This window comes from Callorhinus ursinus, unplaced genomic scaffold (genome assembly GCF_003265705.2).
Source record: "Callorhinus ursinus isolate GAN/ISIS: 27379988/994484 unplaced genomic scaffold, GSC_fseal_2.0 scaffold11, whole genome shotgun sequence".
NCBI lineage: Eukaryota > Metazoa > Chordata > Mammalia > Carnivora > Otariidae > Callorhinus > Callorhinus ursinus.
The window spans coordinates 21,373,964-21,392,257 of record NW_027397073.1 but is presented as its reverse complement, the minus strand read 5'-3'; the positions used below and the strand labels follow the sequence as shown (position 1 = coordinate 21,392,257).

Genomic DNA, 18,294 nt, shown 5'->3' with positions numbered 1-18,294 from the left:
ACTGAGAATAAATTCAATAAGATATCAGAGAAGAAAAAGGGAAAATAGTTTTGTTTTGGATCTAGAAAGTTGAGTTGGGTTCAGATACTTTACATGAGCATTCAACAAATATTTATCAAGCACCTACTAAGTATCAGACACTGAGGATACAGCTGTAAACAAATCCAGCCAAGGCTCAGCCCTCATGAGGTGTGAAAAAGTAAAGAAATCAGACAGGTGATGGAGAGCAGAAGGTGACAAAACTGAAGAGGTAGATGGGAAAGTGCAAAGCCATGTTCAAGAGCTCAGTGGAAAGACCAGTTAAAACAGGACATACGGTTGTTAAAGGAGAATTAAAGGAGATGAAGATAGGGAGTGAATGATCTCCTAACCCAAGAAAAATATATTTCCTATGGTACATATCTGATAAGAAATTTGGGAGATAATACTGTGTTCTGAGATCCCCAGATTTAAGCTATATCAGGTTAAATCTCGGTAAATTTATAGGTGAGACATTGCCTTAAAAATGTACCTCACCCATCATTCATCAGATTGATGGACTTCATGGCATCTTACTAGATGGTCTAGATCTAAGAATTGGCTCAATAGCATATTTCTGGAAAGGACAAATGGAAATTACCGTAAAATGCCAATATGTGTCTCAGACACCATTCTGATGTAGAAGTATCTGTAAATCACTCTGAAGACTGTCACAAATTCTCAAATGCTGAGGCCAAAGAATAAAATACATAAAAAGAGTTTACTTCAAAGAAAGTAAAATTCAAAGTGAATTGAAAGAACTTGTGAAAATTTAGGATAAATCTAGCTGTTTTAAACTTACACTTTTGAACTTCTCTCCATCGAAATCTATATGACTTTAAAATAGTAGTATTTTAGATAGCCATTAAGAACAAGAGTTTTATCTACAGAGTCAAAATAAATTAGGGTAAGTGACTCTAAATTAATGAAAAGCCTCAGTAAGTTATGATAGTTTATTTGTGATTATAAACAGAAGAAAAAAAGAATAATTCAAATTAACTTGAGTTGGTCACTTTTTGCAACTTTGGGCAAGTTTTATTGGTTTCTCTCAACCATAAATCTCCAAGCTTATGAATATTCATGATAAACACCTAATAAGTGCTGCATCTTCTACTCGATTGGCAGCTTCTTTAGGGCAGTGATGAGGAATGTTTTATTTTGCCTCAATATCTCCAATGGTTAACGGTATCTAGTATGTTTATTAGATTAATTTGGTTAAATGTTGGTGGATGAATGTAAGGTCTGGCCACGTATTAGGTTGTTTAAATATAGAGTCACAGGGTTATATAATTTTATGCAAAGAACTTTGATGATCACATTTTCTAGTTCTTTCATTTTTGAGATTATAAGATTTAGATCCAATAACTTAGCTGATCTCTGATTCCATTCAGTGTTTATTACCACATCACTTATTCAAGTATCTTTTTTGTTGTTGTTACTTTCCTCCAAACCACCACATTTGACCCCACTTTAACCCAAGCAAAATCCCTTATGTCACAACCTAAATATTTTATGAAATCTGGGCTCATTCTTGACTTATCCCTTCCCTTCACAAACCACACTCAGCCTTTAACAGGTCCTCTTAATTATGCCTCAAAGTATACCTGCTCTCTCTTTTTCTCCATTTTCACTGTTACCTCATTTGCTCAAGCTGTGGAGCAGAACACTGTGCACCGGTTATCAATCCCAGTGGAGGACTCCGGACACTTCTGCCCACTGCATCTTGGTGTCAGAGTTGCCAAGGAAAATAGTACAGTCAAGAGCTGTTTAGAACAATGCTTTGCTTGTACAGCCAAGAGACAGAGTAAGGTCAGCTCCAATAGTGGGTGTCAGACGCCACAGCTTGTGGGTCCCCTGGCAGCCGATGCAGGGCAGTTGGCCTACTCGTACCCCTTCTGCACAGCAGCAGAAGGACCCTAATCCCTCCTCTGTGGAGTCTTAAATACACAAAGCTGTGAGTGTGTCTAAGCGCCACTGACATACACATTTAAGCAGAACAATGGAACACTTCTTGAACCTGAAAACAGGGAAAACTCTTCTCATTCTAGGCTGCAAGCTCGGTACAAGCTGTCTGGGCTCTTTGTCTCGTGGTAAGGAAGTGTTCACGTCCTGGGACCATTCTTATATAGCTAGGTAGGGTCTAGAGACTGCATGCTGGACTCTGCCCTTCCCAACACAAGCCTTACTTTCTATCACGTGGATTACTGTTATATTCTAAAATTCCTGTTTTGTCCTTGCTTTCATGAACACCCCACACCCCACAAATACTCTCTGCACAACAGCCAGAATGATCTTTGAAAAATGTAAACCCAGTCATGTATTTTCCTTGCTCAAAATCTATTCAGTTGAAATAAAGTCCAAACTTACTGAAATGGTGTAAGGCATCTGAATTATCTACCCCTGCCTACATCTCCAGTCTAATCTTTTGCTAGGCTCCTCCTTGCTCAGTGCTCTTCAAAGCTCATTGTTTTGTTTTGTTTTTTAAAAAAATACTTCTTAGTACTTTAATGCTTATTTACATTCATAGTTCATAAGATCTGGCAAGATCAATAAGCAAGCTTAGAAAAAATATTGTTGCTGATTCTATAAAAACTGTTCCAGTATGCTAATACTTGAGGCTTAAAGCTATTCTGGAGGAATATTTTGTTTCCTACTGCACACACCTGTACCCCACTTCTGGCCCTCTTAGAACCAGGGGGAAAACATGTCTGTTACTGCTCAGGCTTGCCCCCTTTCTTCATCTTTCTCTTTAGTCCAAGTAACATATGATACATTTGGGACTGGGAGAATGAGTCCACGACTGAAAGATTTTCAGGAAGGGTGATTTACCATTCTCTCATTTACTGAAATTCTCCTACAGCCAAGTAATTGCTGGGGAGTAAGTGCAAAACAGAGAAGTCTGAATAAATGCTTTCAGATGCTTATAGTGGACTTGGATTCAGGTGAGTCTGAGACACATCCCAAACTATGAATGTGGGTGTCAAACATCCTTTTTTTGTTCTTCCTTGTGAATGACTCTTTATATCAGATATATTTGGTGACTGGACCAAGCTACCAAAAAACTTGGTAATTCTTTAAAAATTTTTTATTTGCTCAGGGTCTCAGTACAAAAGGTAGAAAAATCACACAAGTTCAGCAGTTAAGCTGAAATACTCTGGCTTTGCATTTTCATTGTGCAAATGCCCAGCATGCAAGTCATTTCATCAGCTCTAATCTTCTCCCAGTAGGTACTTCCAAATCAAAATGAGAATTACGTAAATTTACCAGAAGTCTTTAATCTAAATTATTATTTTTGCTGGGGTTTCTTTTTTTTTTTTTTTTTTTGACAGAGAGAGACAGTGAGAGCAGGAACACAAGCAGGGGGAGTGGGAGAGGGAGAAGCAGGCCTCCCGCTGAGCAGGGAGCCCGATGTGGGACTCGATCCCAGGACCCTGGGGTCATGACCTGAGCCGAAGGCAGACGCTTAACGACTGAGCCACCCAGGCGCCCTTTGCTGGGGTTTCTTGATTCTCATGTTATTGATGGATTTGGTGGGGAGGAAAAACAAAGATATTAAATTATGAGAGAAAAAAAGAATCATCTTGATATGTTTGATGTGAATCTTAGCCATTATCAAATAAATTTTAATCAGTTATGTATTTTAATAAAGGTAATGAGCTAACACTACTCCTTCTGCTGTCTACTTGAATTGAAAACTTATTCCATTTTGGTTTCTCCTTTCTTTGGTCTATGTCTACAAGTTCTATATATAGGACTCAGCTACATATTTTTGACAGGGAAAAAAACAATCATTTTTACTGAGAGGAGGGTGGTCCTACCAAACAGACAGGAAAACATATTCACGTGAATCTTCAGTAAGGCCCTTTACAGCCATGTAAAGGCTATACTTTATTTTTATTTTATTTTTTTTTTTAAAGATTTTATTTATTTATTTCAGAGAGAGAGAATGAGAGATAGAAAGCACGAGAGGGAAGAGGGTCAGAGGGAGAAGCAGACTCCCTGCCGAGCAGGAAGCCCGATGTGGGACTCGATCCCGGGACTCCAGGATCATGACCCGAGCTGAAGGCAGTCGCTTAACCAACTGAGCCACTCAGGCGCCAAGGCTATACTTTATATTACTATACCTAATATAGTGCCTAGTATGAACTCCATAAATGCTATTGGTACTAACAAAAATAAGCATTGGGTTAATAGATTTACAAGTAGAAAGTAATTTAATCCTTTGGATAATATTCTCAATTGAAAGTTTAAAACAATCGTAACCCAATCGATTCTTATTTCAATAATCTTTGAAACTTTTTCAGCTTATTCACTGTTATTGGGGCTTTGTCATGTCTGACTCATGAAATATGCTGAATGTGAATCTCATTTTTCTCCTCTGACTTTCCAGAAGAGTGAATTATTACCCAAATAGTAACTGTATGTTGACATAAATATAAAATAGTGTAATTTGTTATATAACATCATATAACATGTTAATGTAGCACACAAATATGTTAATAATTTTTTGTTCATTAATATGGAGATTAGCCAATGCTTATTGAGTGCCGTGTGTACCAGGGGAGTAATACTAAGACATAGGAGTTACTGATTCTGCCCTCATGGAGCTTATAGTGCTTCTGTAGTCAAATATACATGATCTATGATAAAATTAAAGAAGCTCTCTTTAATACCGGTCTCTCGTATATGGTAGAAAAAAGCAGTTATAAAATACCTTAGTGTTTTTCCATTAATTACTGAATTATTTACCATATCTAAAAAATGTTATAGTCTTCAGATTAACCATTTTTTGTTTTCTTTTTTTCTTTTCCCCATATTGTTCTTCTATCAAAAATGTCTTTTTGGATCTTGGGTACCTATTGAAAACACATTCATTATTCAAGACCCAGTTCATATTCGACCATTTCTGGGGCTCTTTGCTTATTATTCCTTTTCCAACAGACATCACTAAGAATTAATTCATCTCTGCTCCCACAATGCAGTGTATTTATATAGTATTGTTCTTGTGTATTTGCTTTTCCAACCAGACTGTGAGCTGTTTAAGGAAAGAAGCTAGTATTAATTGCTAATTTTGTCATTGTATGCCTTAGACCATTAGGATGATGCCTGTCACACATTAGGTGTCCAGTGAATGTTGACAGATTATATTAGTCTGAGTTTTCCAGAGAAACAGAACCAGTAGGATATATGACTTTTGAACATCACAGGTTTGAACTCTGTGGGTCCATTTATGCATGGATTTTTTTTATATAAATGCAGTGCATTACTGTAAATATATTTTCTTTTCCTCATGATTTTCTTAATAACATTTTCTCTTCTACAGCTTACTTTATTATAAGACTATACTATATAATACATATGACATGCAAAATATGCATTAATTATCTGTTTATGTTATTGGTAAGGCTTTTGGTCAACAGTAGGCTGTTAGTAGCCAAGTTTTGGAGGGGTCAAATTTATACTTGAATTTTTGATTATACAGGGGTTTGGTGCCTCTAACCCCCATGTTCTTCAAGGGTCAACTGTTTGTTTATTGTAAGGGATTGGCTCATGTGATTAAGGAGGCTGAGAAGTCTAGGCACATGCACTTGGCAAGCCAAAGACCTAGGAGAGCAAATGGTGTGTGTTCAGTTTGAGTCCAAAAATCTGAAAACCATTAGAGCAGATGGTGTAAGTTTCAGTCTGAGTCTCAATTCAAAGGCATGAGGAAACTGATGTTCAAATTGAAGACAGGCAAAGAGTAAATCTTCTCCTACTCTACCTTTTTGTTCTCTCTAGACCTTCAGTGGATTAGATGAGGCACCCTCACATTGGGGAGGGCAATCTGTTTTGCTCAGTCTACTGATTCAAATGTGAACTCATCCAGAAACATCCTCAAGAAATATACCTAGAGTATCTTTTAACCAAATACACTGGCACCCTGTGGCCCAGCCAGGTTCATATATAAGATTAATCATCACATTGACTAACTGACTGAGTGAATGAGCGAATAATTTGGAAATCTCCATGAGGTGATATAAGCAGTGGTGGAAGGGGTTCATGACCAGGTTAACAGGAGAACCTAGATAAAGTAGGGAAGGGATGGTAACAATGACATGATATAAAACAAAATATCATACAACTTTAAGAGCTTGCTTTTTTGTTGTTTCAATGATTTGCCTGCTTGGAATTAAGTACAATTTACAAGTAGGCCCAAAAAATATCAGCCACATTCATAATTGACTTTCATGAATCTTGTGACCATTCATTAGCCATGCATAATGAGATTTAAGCTTGATGGAAAGCCTAAGCCTGAATTCTGTAAAATTATTCATTACTATTGATTACAAACCAATCTCAGGTTTTATAATAAGAATTTTATCTGCAGAGTAGAGAATGAAAATAAAGTTATGGTGAAAGCCTGTCGAGGGAGACATCTCTTCGTGAAATCAATATGTTCTTGAAGAGTTGCTTGCAATTGAAAATAATACACTGAATAGAGCATTAGAATCATTAGCAAAATTTCCTCTTATATATTTAAGACATGCTTATTTTAGAAAAAAAGAAAAATAATTTTCTCTCACTTTTTTAGTACAGTGGGCAAACAATAATTTGCCTAAGCAAGCATTAATTGTAAAATTAGCCCATTTTCTCTTTCATTATTTTAAATAATGATGTACTGAATCATTTTATATATCTAACTCTTTTCTTCATATATTTATGGATAGATTCCTAGAAGCAGAGTTCTTGGGTTAAATTGTTATGATGTACATTGCCAAATTACTTTTCAATGGTAGTATATCAATTCATACTTACAGAAGCATTGTTAGTCATCATTTTGAAATCTTTGCAACATTAATAGGTTAAAGTGCTATATCAATTTTGTTTATACAGTTGACCCTTGAACAACACAGATTTGAACTGCACAGGTCCACTGACATGCAGATTTTTTTTTCATAAATGTAGTGCAGTATTTTAAAATGTTTTCCTCATTTTTTTCTTAATAATATTTTCTTTTCTCTAGCTTACTTCATTGTATGAATACAGTATATGATACATATACAGATATATGTTAATTGACTGTTTATATTATTGATAAGGCTCTCAGTCAACAGTAGGCTATTGTTAAGTTTTTGGGGAGTCAGTGTTAGAGTTGGATTTTTGACTACACAGGGGGATTGGCACCCTTAACTCCTGCGTTGTTCAAGAGTCAACTGTATTTTCAGTTTTTGATTTCTAACAAACACTTTTCTATATTGGAAGTTTATCCATTAAAAATTCCATTAAAGTACTATATGAAAATCTTAAAATAAGCAAACAACTCCTAATTGATCTTCATTATAAATTAGAATTTCCACTTGGCTTAATCTATCTGTACAGGTAAAAGACCAGTTTCAGTCATCAAAGATATGACAGTAAAGCTAAGAGGAAAGGTAACCACCACTATACAGGGATTGCTATATAGCTCTTTCTGTAAAAACAGATTCTATTCTAACTTTCATGTAGAATAATGACACTGATATTCAATATAATTTGATTAGATTTTATGAAGGATCTATATCCAAGAAGACAGTAACATGCAAGTTTGAGGGAAAGGTGGTAAAGCTTTCTTCATTATTTAATCTTGTGCTGGGAAATAGATATTCTATAATAACTCAGATGAATGAAAGAAAACCTATTAATGCTACCTAGACGAATGCTTCCAGAATCCACCTCTGTTGACGTTGAAGTTAACAAAAGACATGGAGAGGCTGAATCATGCTTGTCTGATTGCTGATAATGAAATCAGGAGGAGCAGGGTGGATGGTACATGGTGTAATTCATATATGAGAATAGTCTCTAGAGAAGTGTTGGGGTGTGGAGCTGAAATCCAGCTCTGGATTTTTGGCCAATCCTATGGAGCACCTTTTTAAACTTCATCCCTTCAAAGATCAAAGATCACTCTTTCCCGGTTCTTATAAAGGTACCATGTAGGCTACCAGAGACCCTAGCGATGGTTTAGAGAATCCTAAATTACTTCATGGATTTGAAGATCAGGAGTCCAGCAAGGCTGCTTGGTGAGATTATGATATATCAGCTTTCAAAATGGCTCTTGATCACCCATATATTATAGGAGACCCCTAATGACTACCTGCCTGGTTCCAAGCCTTCAAGGATTGGGAAGAGTACCAGTCCTTCAGAGCATTTATAGTGGACAGACCTCTGAGGTGATTCTGAGAAACACTTACTAATGACATGTCTCCTTGACTACTTTTTGCCTAGGGGATGAGTTCATTGTGTGCTGCCATTGTTGTACAGCTAGACCGACAAATTGTGCAATTTGCCTATACAATTTTCCTTTTCATTTCATACTTCTGTTACATCCTTTGGAGGTTCAACTAATTACCCCCATGGATGTTTCTTATAAGATCACACACGGGGTGAGTATGGCTGGCACCCACCAGATATACTCTCTAGATTTGTTTTGCAATACCACATTTGAACAACTGCTCTTTTTAAAGAGCAACTACCTAGAAGTCTGTAATTTTTCCATGAAAATGAAGCTAAAACAAAAATCTGGAAAGAAATAAAGAAGGGAAATGATAACTCTCAGAGGGACATACTGGCAGAAATATGCTATAACAAATTCTAAGAATCCTTTATTGGTCTTCTGGCTTCTGAAGAAGACCAAATCTGGAAAACTTCTCTTTGGATTACCTTTATTCTCTTCCCTTCAGCTAATTTGCGAATTAAATGAGGGCAAACAAGGTCCTGGCTTTGAAGGGACGTAGCCTAGAGGCTTTAATTTGGAGCAAACAAAGCATTTACAGCAGTTCTCTGGCAGGTGTAGAATATCACCACATTACTGAATATTTAAAAGCGAGGCATGTTTCCAACCACAAAGCCTGTCCCCCAATTGATAAGTCTCTTTTTATTAAATGAATTTTAATTACTTAATAATTAGACCTTCCATAGGAGGAGATGGGGATCCTGATATTCTGCCAAAGAGGCTAGAGGGCAAATCAGAAGAATGTGCCATTTTCAGATTAGAATGTTAAAAAAAGAATAGGCCCAGTCTAGGGGTGTGCGGGTAGATGGGAGGCCTCCCTAGAGGCAGAGAGTCTTGGCATAAACCTCGACTGCAAAATGCTTTATTTCTACTTTTGCTTAAAAGCCAAAGTAGTTTAGAATTCAATGAATGAAAGTGCATGGCTAAGATATTCAAACTTTCTGACTGTCTGGATCCGATGGAAAGATTTCTCATAGTCTGTGTGGTGTGTGTATGCATGGGTGGAAGGGTCCAGAGATACTATTGTTCTCATTATTTTAATTCTGGGAGCCTAACACTTTTGATGTCCCTGCAGATTTAGCAGCTTTTCATTCATTGCCATGGTGATATTTTACCTCATTTTTTTAGCATCACAAAGGAAAAGCCTAAATGAAAAATGTTTGCTGCTTTTGCTATTAACATTTCTCCTGCCTTGGTGACAGCCAACAGTTTGGTTGTGCCTGGCTCCTGAGGAAATAGGTATTGGCTGGAACCTGACTGATGGCTGTAGCTGGGTGGGGCTGGCCCGGGGACCACTGATAACGTTGTTCCTGGGGACAGTGATTTGGAAGGAAGGAAGGATGGGGAAATTTCATTCAAAATGTATATCACTGGTCTACACTGTAAACTTATAAGGCTTGGTTAAAACATTCATGGATGCACTAGGCATAGCCTCTTCCCCCCCACCCCCACACCCCCCACACACAATCATTTTTCAAATGAAAGGCTTTGTGGTTTGACTTCATGTATGTATATTAGCCTTTGTGCTTTTTCACATCCCCTGAAGAAATACCTGGTTTCTCCCTCTCTTTATGCCTCCCGAGCCATTGCCAACCTTCTTAGCCTTCCCAATGTTTAGAGTCTGGGATATTTGCCTAAACAAAATATCTTATGAATAATACATTTTTCATTCAACAAATATTTGATGGGCAGTGATATGTCATGCACTGTGCTAAGTCTGAGCACAGAATACAATAGATTTAGCCCTGCTTTTGTGGAATTTTACAGATTAGCCAGGAAGATGGCTATTAAATCAATGCCATAGTTAATTAATTACAGTTAAAGTAAGTTCTGCAAAGGAGACATACAGAGATGATTGTTTCTATCTAGGCTTGGGGGAGGCCTCTCTGAGGAACTGAGAATTCTGGTATGGCACTGGGCACTGTAAAATCCCAGGTATTCAAGTGCTGTGTTAGAGAAGAGCTTAACAGAGTTAAACTTTACTTCACTCTTCTTTGCATAGGTAGGTAGTAAATGTTCTAGGAAAGAATTGTGGTTATGGCTGTTTAACAGGCCTTGAGCAACATTAACAAAGTAACATATATAAATGGACCCTTAATGAATCCTTTTGCTGTTAAAATTAGTACTAGAAAATAACTGAAGGATCTTTTACAAAAATCAAAATAAACAGGGTGAGGCCCATTTCTCCATGGTACTTGTATAATGGTTGTATATCTCTTGCTAAAGGCACTTAATGCTTACTGTACAACTATAATTAGGATAATTGACATCAACAAAATTTCTGATAATGAAGCCCAGGCACTTCTACTGACTATTAGGAACTTATGAAATTTGAATTATAAGTGTCTGTGTTTATCATTTCTGGGACAGGAGATAAAATGGAGCTCCCATACATGTCTGACTTTTCCAAATGCAAAACAATATGTTCTTTCCTTTTAATGGTTCCCAAACTAATCCCTCCCCAATAGGTGCTGGTCTTTTTTTAATGCACAGAGGTGCAGATGTTATGTGAACCTGCAATTGGTTCACAATTGACTGGTAGGGGACACTTCCAAGGAGTCCAGGTGTTGCTAGATTGAAAGCTGCCCTAGCATCCTGGGTCAGACTAAATGTGAAGGTGGGAACCTTGACTGCAATTCATGGAAACAGCCTTTCCTCCAAGGCTAACAGTGAAAGGGCCTCTGAAAGCATCAAAAATTAAATTTGTAAAAGAAAAAAAAAAGGAAGTTTGTGTGCTATTTTTAAAAGTGCCATATTTTAGGCTGAAGTTTGTCTCTGAGAATACTTACTAGTAACAGCAGAGTTTACCCAGCACAGTGCAGCTACTTAGGGATTGAGGAGTGCGGGGGTACTGACCTATAGAAGAAACTCCTCTTGAGACATTTCCATGGGTTGGGGAAATAAAGGTGTTTTAAGAAGTATGATAATTCAACACTAAAACTTAAAAAGAAAACAATCATACTTCTTGTAAATGTTTGAATTAGGTTTGCTCCTATTCTAGTTCCATCTGTAAAGTAGAGACAGTAACACTTAGAGGTCTGTTGTGAAGATTATGTGATTTATAAATGTACTTATAAGAGTGCAAATGATAAAACTGAGATCTTGCCTGAAGTCATCCAGTGGGTTAAATGGTGAAGCATAGAAATGACCCCCGTAATCTGGCACCCATGTGTCTCCTTTACCCATCCCAGACTGCCACAGAGAATGCTAGGTTGTGATATAGCCAAACCTCAAATGCAGTTATCCACATTTAGATATCTCAGTGTTCTTTTTAAACACTTAGAGTCACCTAGAACCTCACCAAATATTTGGTTTTTGTTTTTCTTTCAGGAGATGTTTGATATACTCTGGAGACATAAGATACCCCCCATCCCCCCAAAAAAACCTCACATATACTAACATATAAACACTTTTCAGTTTTTTATTGGTATATCCAGCTTTGTCATATTATTTGTAAATTAACACTGCTGTAAAAATTTGAAAGATTCTGAGATGATTTCCAGGGAGCAAGACTGGAGAAAAGGTGATGTTTGTTTTTTTGTTTTTTTGTTTTTTTTTTTTTTAGTCAGTACCTTAAGAATAATCAGTTTTGATAGGTAGAAGTTTTCCTTTTTAGAAGAAGCTTGATAAATACAATTAGGAGGAAGCAGTTTTAGGGACTAGACCAGTTCAAGAGATCCAAGAATTATTTTGCAGGAGTTGTGGAAGATGAGCCTGGAAAGTACCTTGTGCTAGAGTCTCAGGTACCAGCATTTGGGGTAAAAGACAATACTAGAAAAAACTGGGGGCATTGGAGCTTCTTAAGTGAAGCAAAAACTTTGGTGATTTAGGAACACTAATCTTTTACTATGTTTGGAATATATTAGGGTGAGTAAAGAATAGAGATAGTAAGACTACTTGTGCTATGATGACAGTGGATTAGATGTGTCTGAGTCACACTTTTCAGGAAAAAGCTCTTGTGGGTCAGGTAGTGATTTTTCATGAGGATCTAGTTAAAATTATACTTGTATCTCTCCATGAATGAAGCACGGGAATCATTTGTATTGCTTTAGAGCATTAAATGGCTCTTCCGAAAATACTGTATTTCATTCTTACAAGTTACAGTGAGTTTAACATTCATTAGTAGGTGCTCCTACTCATGCCTTGAAAATATAGTACTAAAGTGATAGCCTGTAACCTTCTAATACTGTTGCTGGGTTGTTACACCACCAAGAGATGTGAGTGCTAAAGTTTGGCACAATATTGGGAGCACTAATTTAAGCCATATAAGAGCCTTGTAAACTTACAATTGCTTTTTGATGTGTTGGGTTTGCTTTGCAGAGACAAAAAAGAAAAAGCTACAAATCACTTTATAATTTTTCACTGTGTCAAATAATCAACTATTTGAAATTTTCAAACATTATAACATCATTAAATTTTAAATAGGATGCAATTCTGACCTCGTTTATTAAAATGTGAAATAATCATAGAGTGCATACTAAAAAAGCATATGGAATATTAGCTAATTCCATTAAATCTAATTATATTAATATACAACCTTACGTCTCGTGTATGATTCTTCCAGCTAGTTGAAGTTTACATAAAGGAACTGGTTGTTGAATATCTGTTTGAATTCAGCCATACCTTGTTTTATTCCACTTTGCTTTATTTTGCTTCCTAGATACTGCATTTTTTACAAATTGAAGGTTTGCGGCAACCCTGTGTCATACAAGTCTGTTGGCCCCATTTCTCCAACAGCATTTGTTCACTTTGCGTTTTCCTGTCACATTTTGGTAATTCTTCCAATGTATTAAACTTTTTCCATTATTATTATATTTTTTATGCTCATCTGTGATCAGTGATTCTTTTTTTTGGTTTTATTTTTTATTGTTATGTTTATCACCATACATTACATCATTAGTTTTTAATGTAGTGTTCCATGATTCATTGTTTGTGCATAACACCCAGGGCTCCATGCAGAACGTGCCCTCTTTAATACCCATCACCAGGCTAACCCATCCCCCCACGCCCTCCCCTCTAGAACCCTCAGTTTGTTTTTCAGAGTCCATCGTCTCTCATGGTTTGCCTCCCCCTCCGATTCCCCCCTCTTCATTCTTCCCCTCCTGCTATCTTCTTCTTCTTTTTTTTCTTAACATATATTGCATTATTTATTTCAGAGGTACAGATCTGTGATTCAACAGTCTTGCACAATTCACAGCGCTCACCATAGCACATACCCTCCCCAATGTCTATCACCCAGCCACCCCCTCCCTCCCACTCCCCACCACTCCAGCAACCCTCAGTTTGTTTCCTGAGATTAAGAATTGATCAGTGAAATGGATAACCCTTTAGTGGCCTCTAAGTGTTCAAGTTAAAGGAAAAGTCATACATCTCTCATATTAAAACAAAAGCTAGAAATTATTAAGCTTAGTGAGGAAGGTACCTCAGAAGCCAGGACAGGCCAAAAGCTAAACCTTTTGCTCCAAACAATCAGCCAGATTGTGAATGTGTAGGAAAAGTTCTTGAAGGAATTTAAAAGTGCTATTCCCATGAACACACAAATGATAAGAAAGTGAAACAACCTTATTGCTGATAGAGAAAGTTTTAGCAGTCTGGTTAGAAGGTCAAACCAGCCACAACATTCTCTTAAGCCAAAGCCTAATACAGAGTAAGACCCTAAATTTCTTCAATTCTGTGAAGGCAGAGAGGGGTTAAAGAAGCTGCAGAAGAAAAGTTTGGAGCTAGCAGTGGTTGTTTGATGAAGTTTAAGGAAAGAATCCATCTCCATAATACCAAAATGCAAGGGGAAACAGCAAATGGTGATATAGAAGCTGCGGCAAGTTATCCAGAAGGTCTAGCTAAGATAATTAATGAAGGTGGCTACAATAGACAACAGATTTTCAATGTAGACAAAAGAGCCTTCTATTGGAAGAAGATGTCATCTAGGATTTTCATGGCTAGAGAGGGGAAGGCAAAGCTTCAAAGGACAGGCTGACTCTCTTGATAGGGGCTAACATAGCTGGTGACTTTAAGCTAAAGCCGGGCTCATTTACCATTCTGCAAATTCTAGGGCTCTTAAGAATTGTGCTAATCCCACTCTCTCTATAAATGGAACAACAAAGCCTAGATGACAGCACATCTGTTTACAACATGGTTTACTGAATATTTTAAGCCTACTGTTGAGACATACTGCTCAGAAAAAAAACTAGTTTCAAAATATTACTGCTCTTTGACAAGGCACCTGGTCACTCAGGAGCTCTGGTGGAGATGCACAGCAAGATCAATGTTTTCATGCCTGCTAGCACAACATCCATTCTGCAGCCCATGGATCAAAGAGTCATTTTGCCTTTCAAATCTTATTATTTAAGAAATACATTTTGTAAGGCTATGGCAGCCATTGATAGTGAGTCCTCTGATGCAGCAGGGCAGTGAATCAAAAACCTTCTGGAAGGGATTCACCATTCTAAATGCCACTAATCACATATGTGATTCATGGGAAGAGGTCAAAATACCAACATTAACAGGAGTTTGGGAGAAGTTGATTCCAACACTCATGGATGAGTCGGAGGGGTTCAAGACTTCCGTGGGGGAAGTAACTGTAGATTTGGTGTAAACAATAAGAGATCTAGAACTAGAAGTGGAGCCTGAAGATATGACTGAATTGTTGCTGTCTGATGATAAAGGTTGAATGGATGAGGAGTCACTTCTTACGGATGAGCAAGAAAAGTGGTTTTTGGAGATGGAATCTACTCATGGTGAAGATGCTGTGAAAATTATTGAAATGAAAATGAAGGATTTGGGATATTACATAAATTTAGTTGAAAAAGCAGCAGCAGAGTTTGAGAGGGCTGACTCCAATTTTGAAAGAGGTTCTACTCTGGGTAAAATGCTATCAAACAGCATCACATGTTACAGAGAAATCGTTCATGAAAGGACCAATCAATCAATGCAACAAACTTCACTGTTGTCTTATTTTAAGAAATTGCCACAGCCACCACAGCCTTCAGCAACCACTATCCCGATCAGTGAGGTGGTGGCCATCAACAGTGAGTCAAGACTCTCTACTGGCATAAAAGATTTTAACTTGCTGAAAGCCCAGATGATGGGTAGCATTTTTTTTAGCAATGAAGTATTTTTAAATTAAGGTATGTTACATAATGCTATTGCACACCTAATGGATTACAACAGAGTGTAAACCTAACTTTTATATGAACCAGCAAACCAAAAAGTTCATTTGACTTACTTTATTACAATATTCACTTTATTGAGGTGCTCTAGAACTGAACCTACAATATCTCCAGGGTATGCTTATACCCTTTCATTCAATATGTTATCCTATTCTATTGTATTTATTATCTAGAATTTAGTGAGTTTTTGGAACACCACAGACATTTAAATGTAAAATAGGTATTTTAAGAACTTTATCCATTGTGTATAACTTATACAAGAGTGTATAGCTGAATATATATGTGTCCAGATATTTTACCAACTTCTTCAAAATATTTTATTCTTATCTATGTTCTATAAAACGTGTAATTTGCATGTGTAGGTAAATTATTCCCAACTTTATTTCCTTAACTACAAAATAAAATATGAGAAGTAGAGACCAAGAAGAAAACTGTTAAATAAAAAAAAATGTTTGAAAATCTGTTGTCTCACATAACCCTCGCAACATCTGGCTAACTATTCATTGCAGTTTTGCCTTGTGTACTATGTACTATTCTCTGTTTAAGTACATGCTTTCGTCTATACTTTAGCAATCATACTTATTTTGAGTAGACTCTAGACACTACACTACAAAGAGTGTAGAAATTGGACTTTGAACAATGAACCAGGACACAAGTTAACAGATTCCTTTTGGTCTTTACTCAGTGGTAAATCTAGCATAGTTATAGATTAATTCTGGATACTGAATAGGAATAGAATTGCACGTGTGGCTGGCACCCCCTGTAGATGTACTTGTGGCATGGAGACAAACAAATCCATGGATCCAGATTCTAGAGCCTTAACTGGGGATCCAGATGAGTAATTTTAGTACCTTATGTTTACAATAAATTTCGATGGATAAATTAATATTTGCACAAGTATGAATGGTTCTGCATGGTCTAGAATTAATCATTCTTACTAAAGAACAGCCTTAATATTGCATTTATAAATCTGCAGTTCTATTAATGTGAATGGAGGTATAATGAGTGGCAAACCATCCTTGGCAGCTCCTACCTATTCCATATGTGGATATGGAATTGACTTAATTTCCTATTTCATAGATTCAATTATCTGGTGGTTCAAATATTCTAATCACTGAAAAATATATGAAATTCCACTTTCACCTAGGGAAGAAGGCTTCTGTACAGCATTTCTGATTGTCTCCCATCCTTAACTATGCTGTTTTATGCTTGTCTTTCCCCTTTTGACTCCAACAAAATTTTTTCAGATTGTAAGGAAAGCTAGGTTTGTGAGAATTAATAGACCCAAAATAAAACTAATAGTATTTAAAACTGAGCACAGTAGAATTTGTTGTTGACTACATATTGATGGAAAACTTATTGGTAAAATTTGATCCTGGACCTAGGAAATTTTGACTTATTTAAAACAAAGCTACAAAATTAAAAAAAAATCACAGTAAAATAAAATATGATCAGAAAAACTTGATGTGAATCCCAAAATGATAAATTAATTAAATTTTATTACAAAATGTACACACAATGAAAAAATTCTAATAAGATTAAAGTGAAAATCAAAATATTGGACTATAACTGTAATGAATGAAGTATGAATCAAGGAATTTAAGATTAATTAAATGAACTCTAGAAAATAAAATTGCTAATGTTTTATCAGTGATGGCATAATTCACTCAAATATGTTTATATTATTTAAAAAGTTTTCACAGTCAAAGCACTAGGGTCATAAATATCCATCTGTTTACAAAAAGGGGGTTCAAGAGGGCAAGATCAAAATATTTTCTTCCCTTCTCATGTACAACATCATGATGTAGGAGACTTCTCTTTCACCATGCTCATGCTCAGTAATGGTCAATTTATTTTCTTTTTGTCATTTCTTTTTTTTTCTTTTCCCTGCCTTTGCCTAATCATATGAATGCATCTTTTCCCCATATTATTGTACATGAACATCACATGTTGAGTTATCGTACATGAACATCACAGAGTTGAGTTAGCTCTTATCCCATATTATAGCCCATAGAAATGAAAAAAGTTACCAAAGGAATCATATAGAGTAGATCGTCCAGCCAGGCTAGAAACACATTTTCTCAGTATACTATTAACCATAACTGGCCAAAACTGATGATCATTTACCTTAAGCAGTGAACCCATACAAGAACGTTCTCTGTTACTATAATTGGTGGTTAATGTCATCCATCTTTCTTGAAATTGCTGTAGGCTATGCCATATGGCCAGTCCTTCATGAATCTCCTTAACTTCATAGTCCTTTGTCCAAAGCCATGTACTTGGAAGCACATAGGACCAGCATTCAAAAGAACTAGATCGTGGGGTACCTGGCTGGCTCAGTCAATAGAGCACATGACTCTTAATCTCAGGGTCATGAGTTCAAGTCCCACATTGGGCTTGGAGCCTACTTAAGAGAAAAAAGAAGAAGAAAAAAAGAAGAACCAGGTCTTATTTGCAGGATTGTGTGAACTCGTGTGTGGAATTCCATTTCTCTGAACCTCAATTTCCTTGTGTGTAAAATTAGGATAATCTTGTGTATTCTGTTTATTTTACAAGGCTGTTTTATGAACAAGGAATAACAAAATAGTAAGTTGTTATAATTGTTAAAAAATTGTTATAAAAAAGATTGTTGTTATAATAAGCCTGGCTTGTTAGAAATTAATGGCCATACCTTTATCATTTTTTTTAGCCACAGAAACTATTGTAATGTCAGATATAATGTGGTAAAATATGAAGAGCGAATGAGATGAAATTTCACAAAACATAAAATACAATTTTCTATACAGAATACAGGTGTGATTATTTTTATTGGGGATTATTATGCCTCATCTGAAAGATTTATCCTTCCTTCTTTGTTTTTCC

At 36.4% G+C, this 18,294-nt stretch overlaps 1 protein-coding gene across 2 annotated transcripts in view; it reads left to right on the top strand.

The window, feature by feature from the left end:
- DCC (DCC netrin 1 receptor) overlaps positions 1–18,294 on the top strand; it is a 1,171,073-nt gene that overhangs the window by 527,532 nt on the left and 625,247 nt on the right. The window lies entirely within an intron of this gene.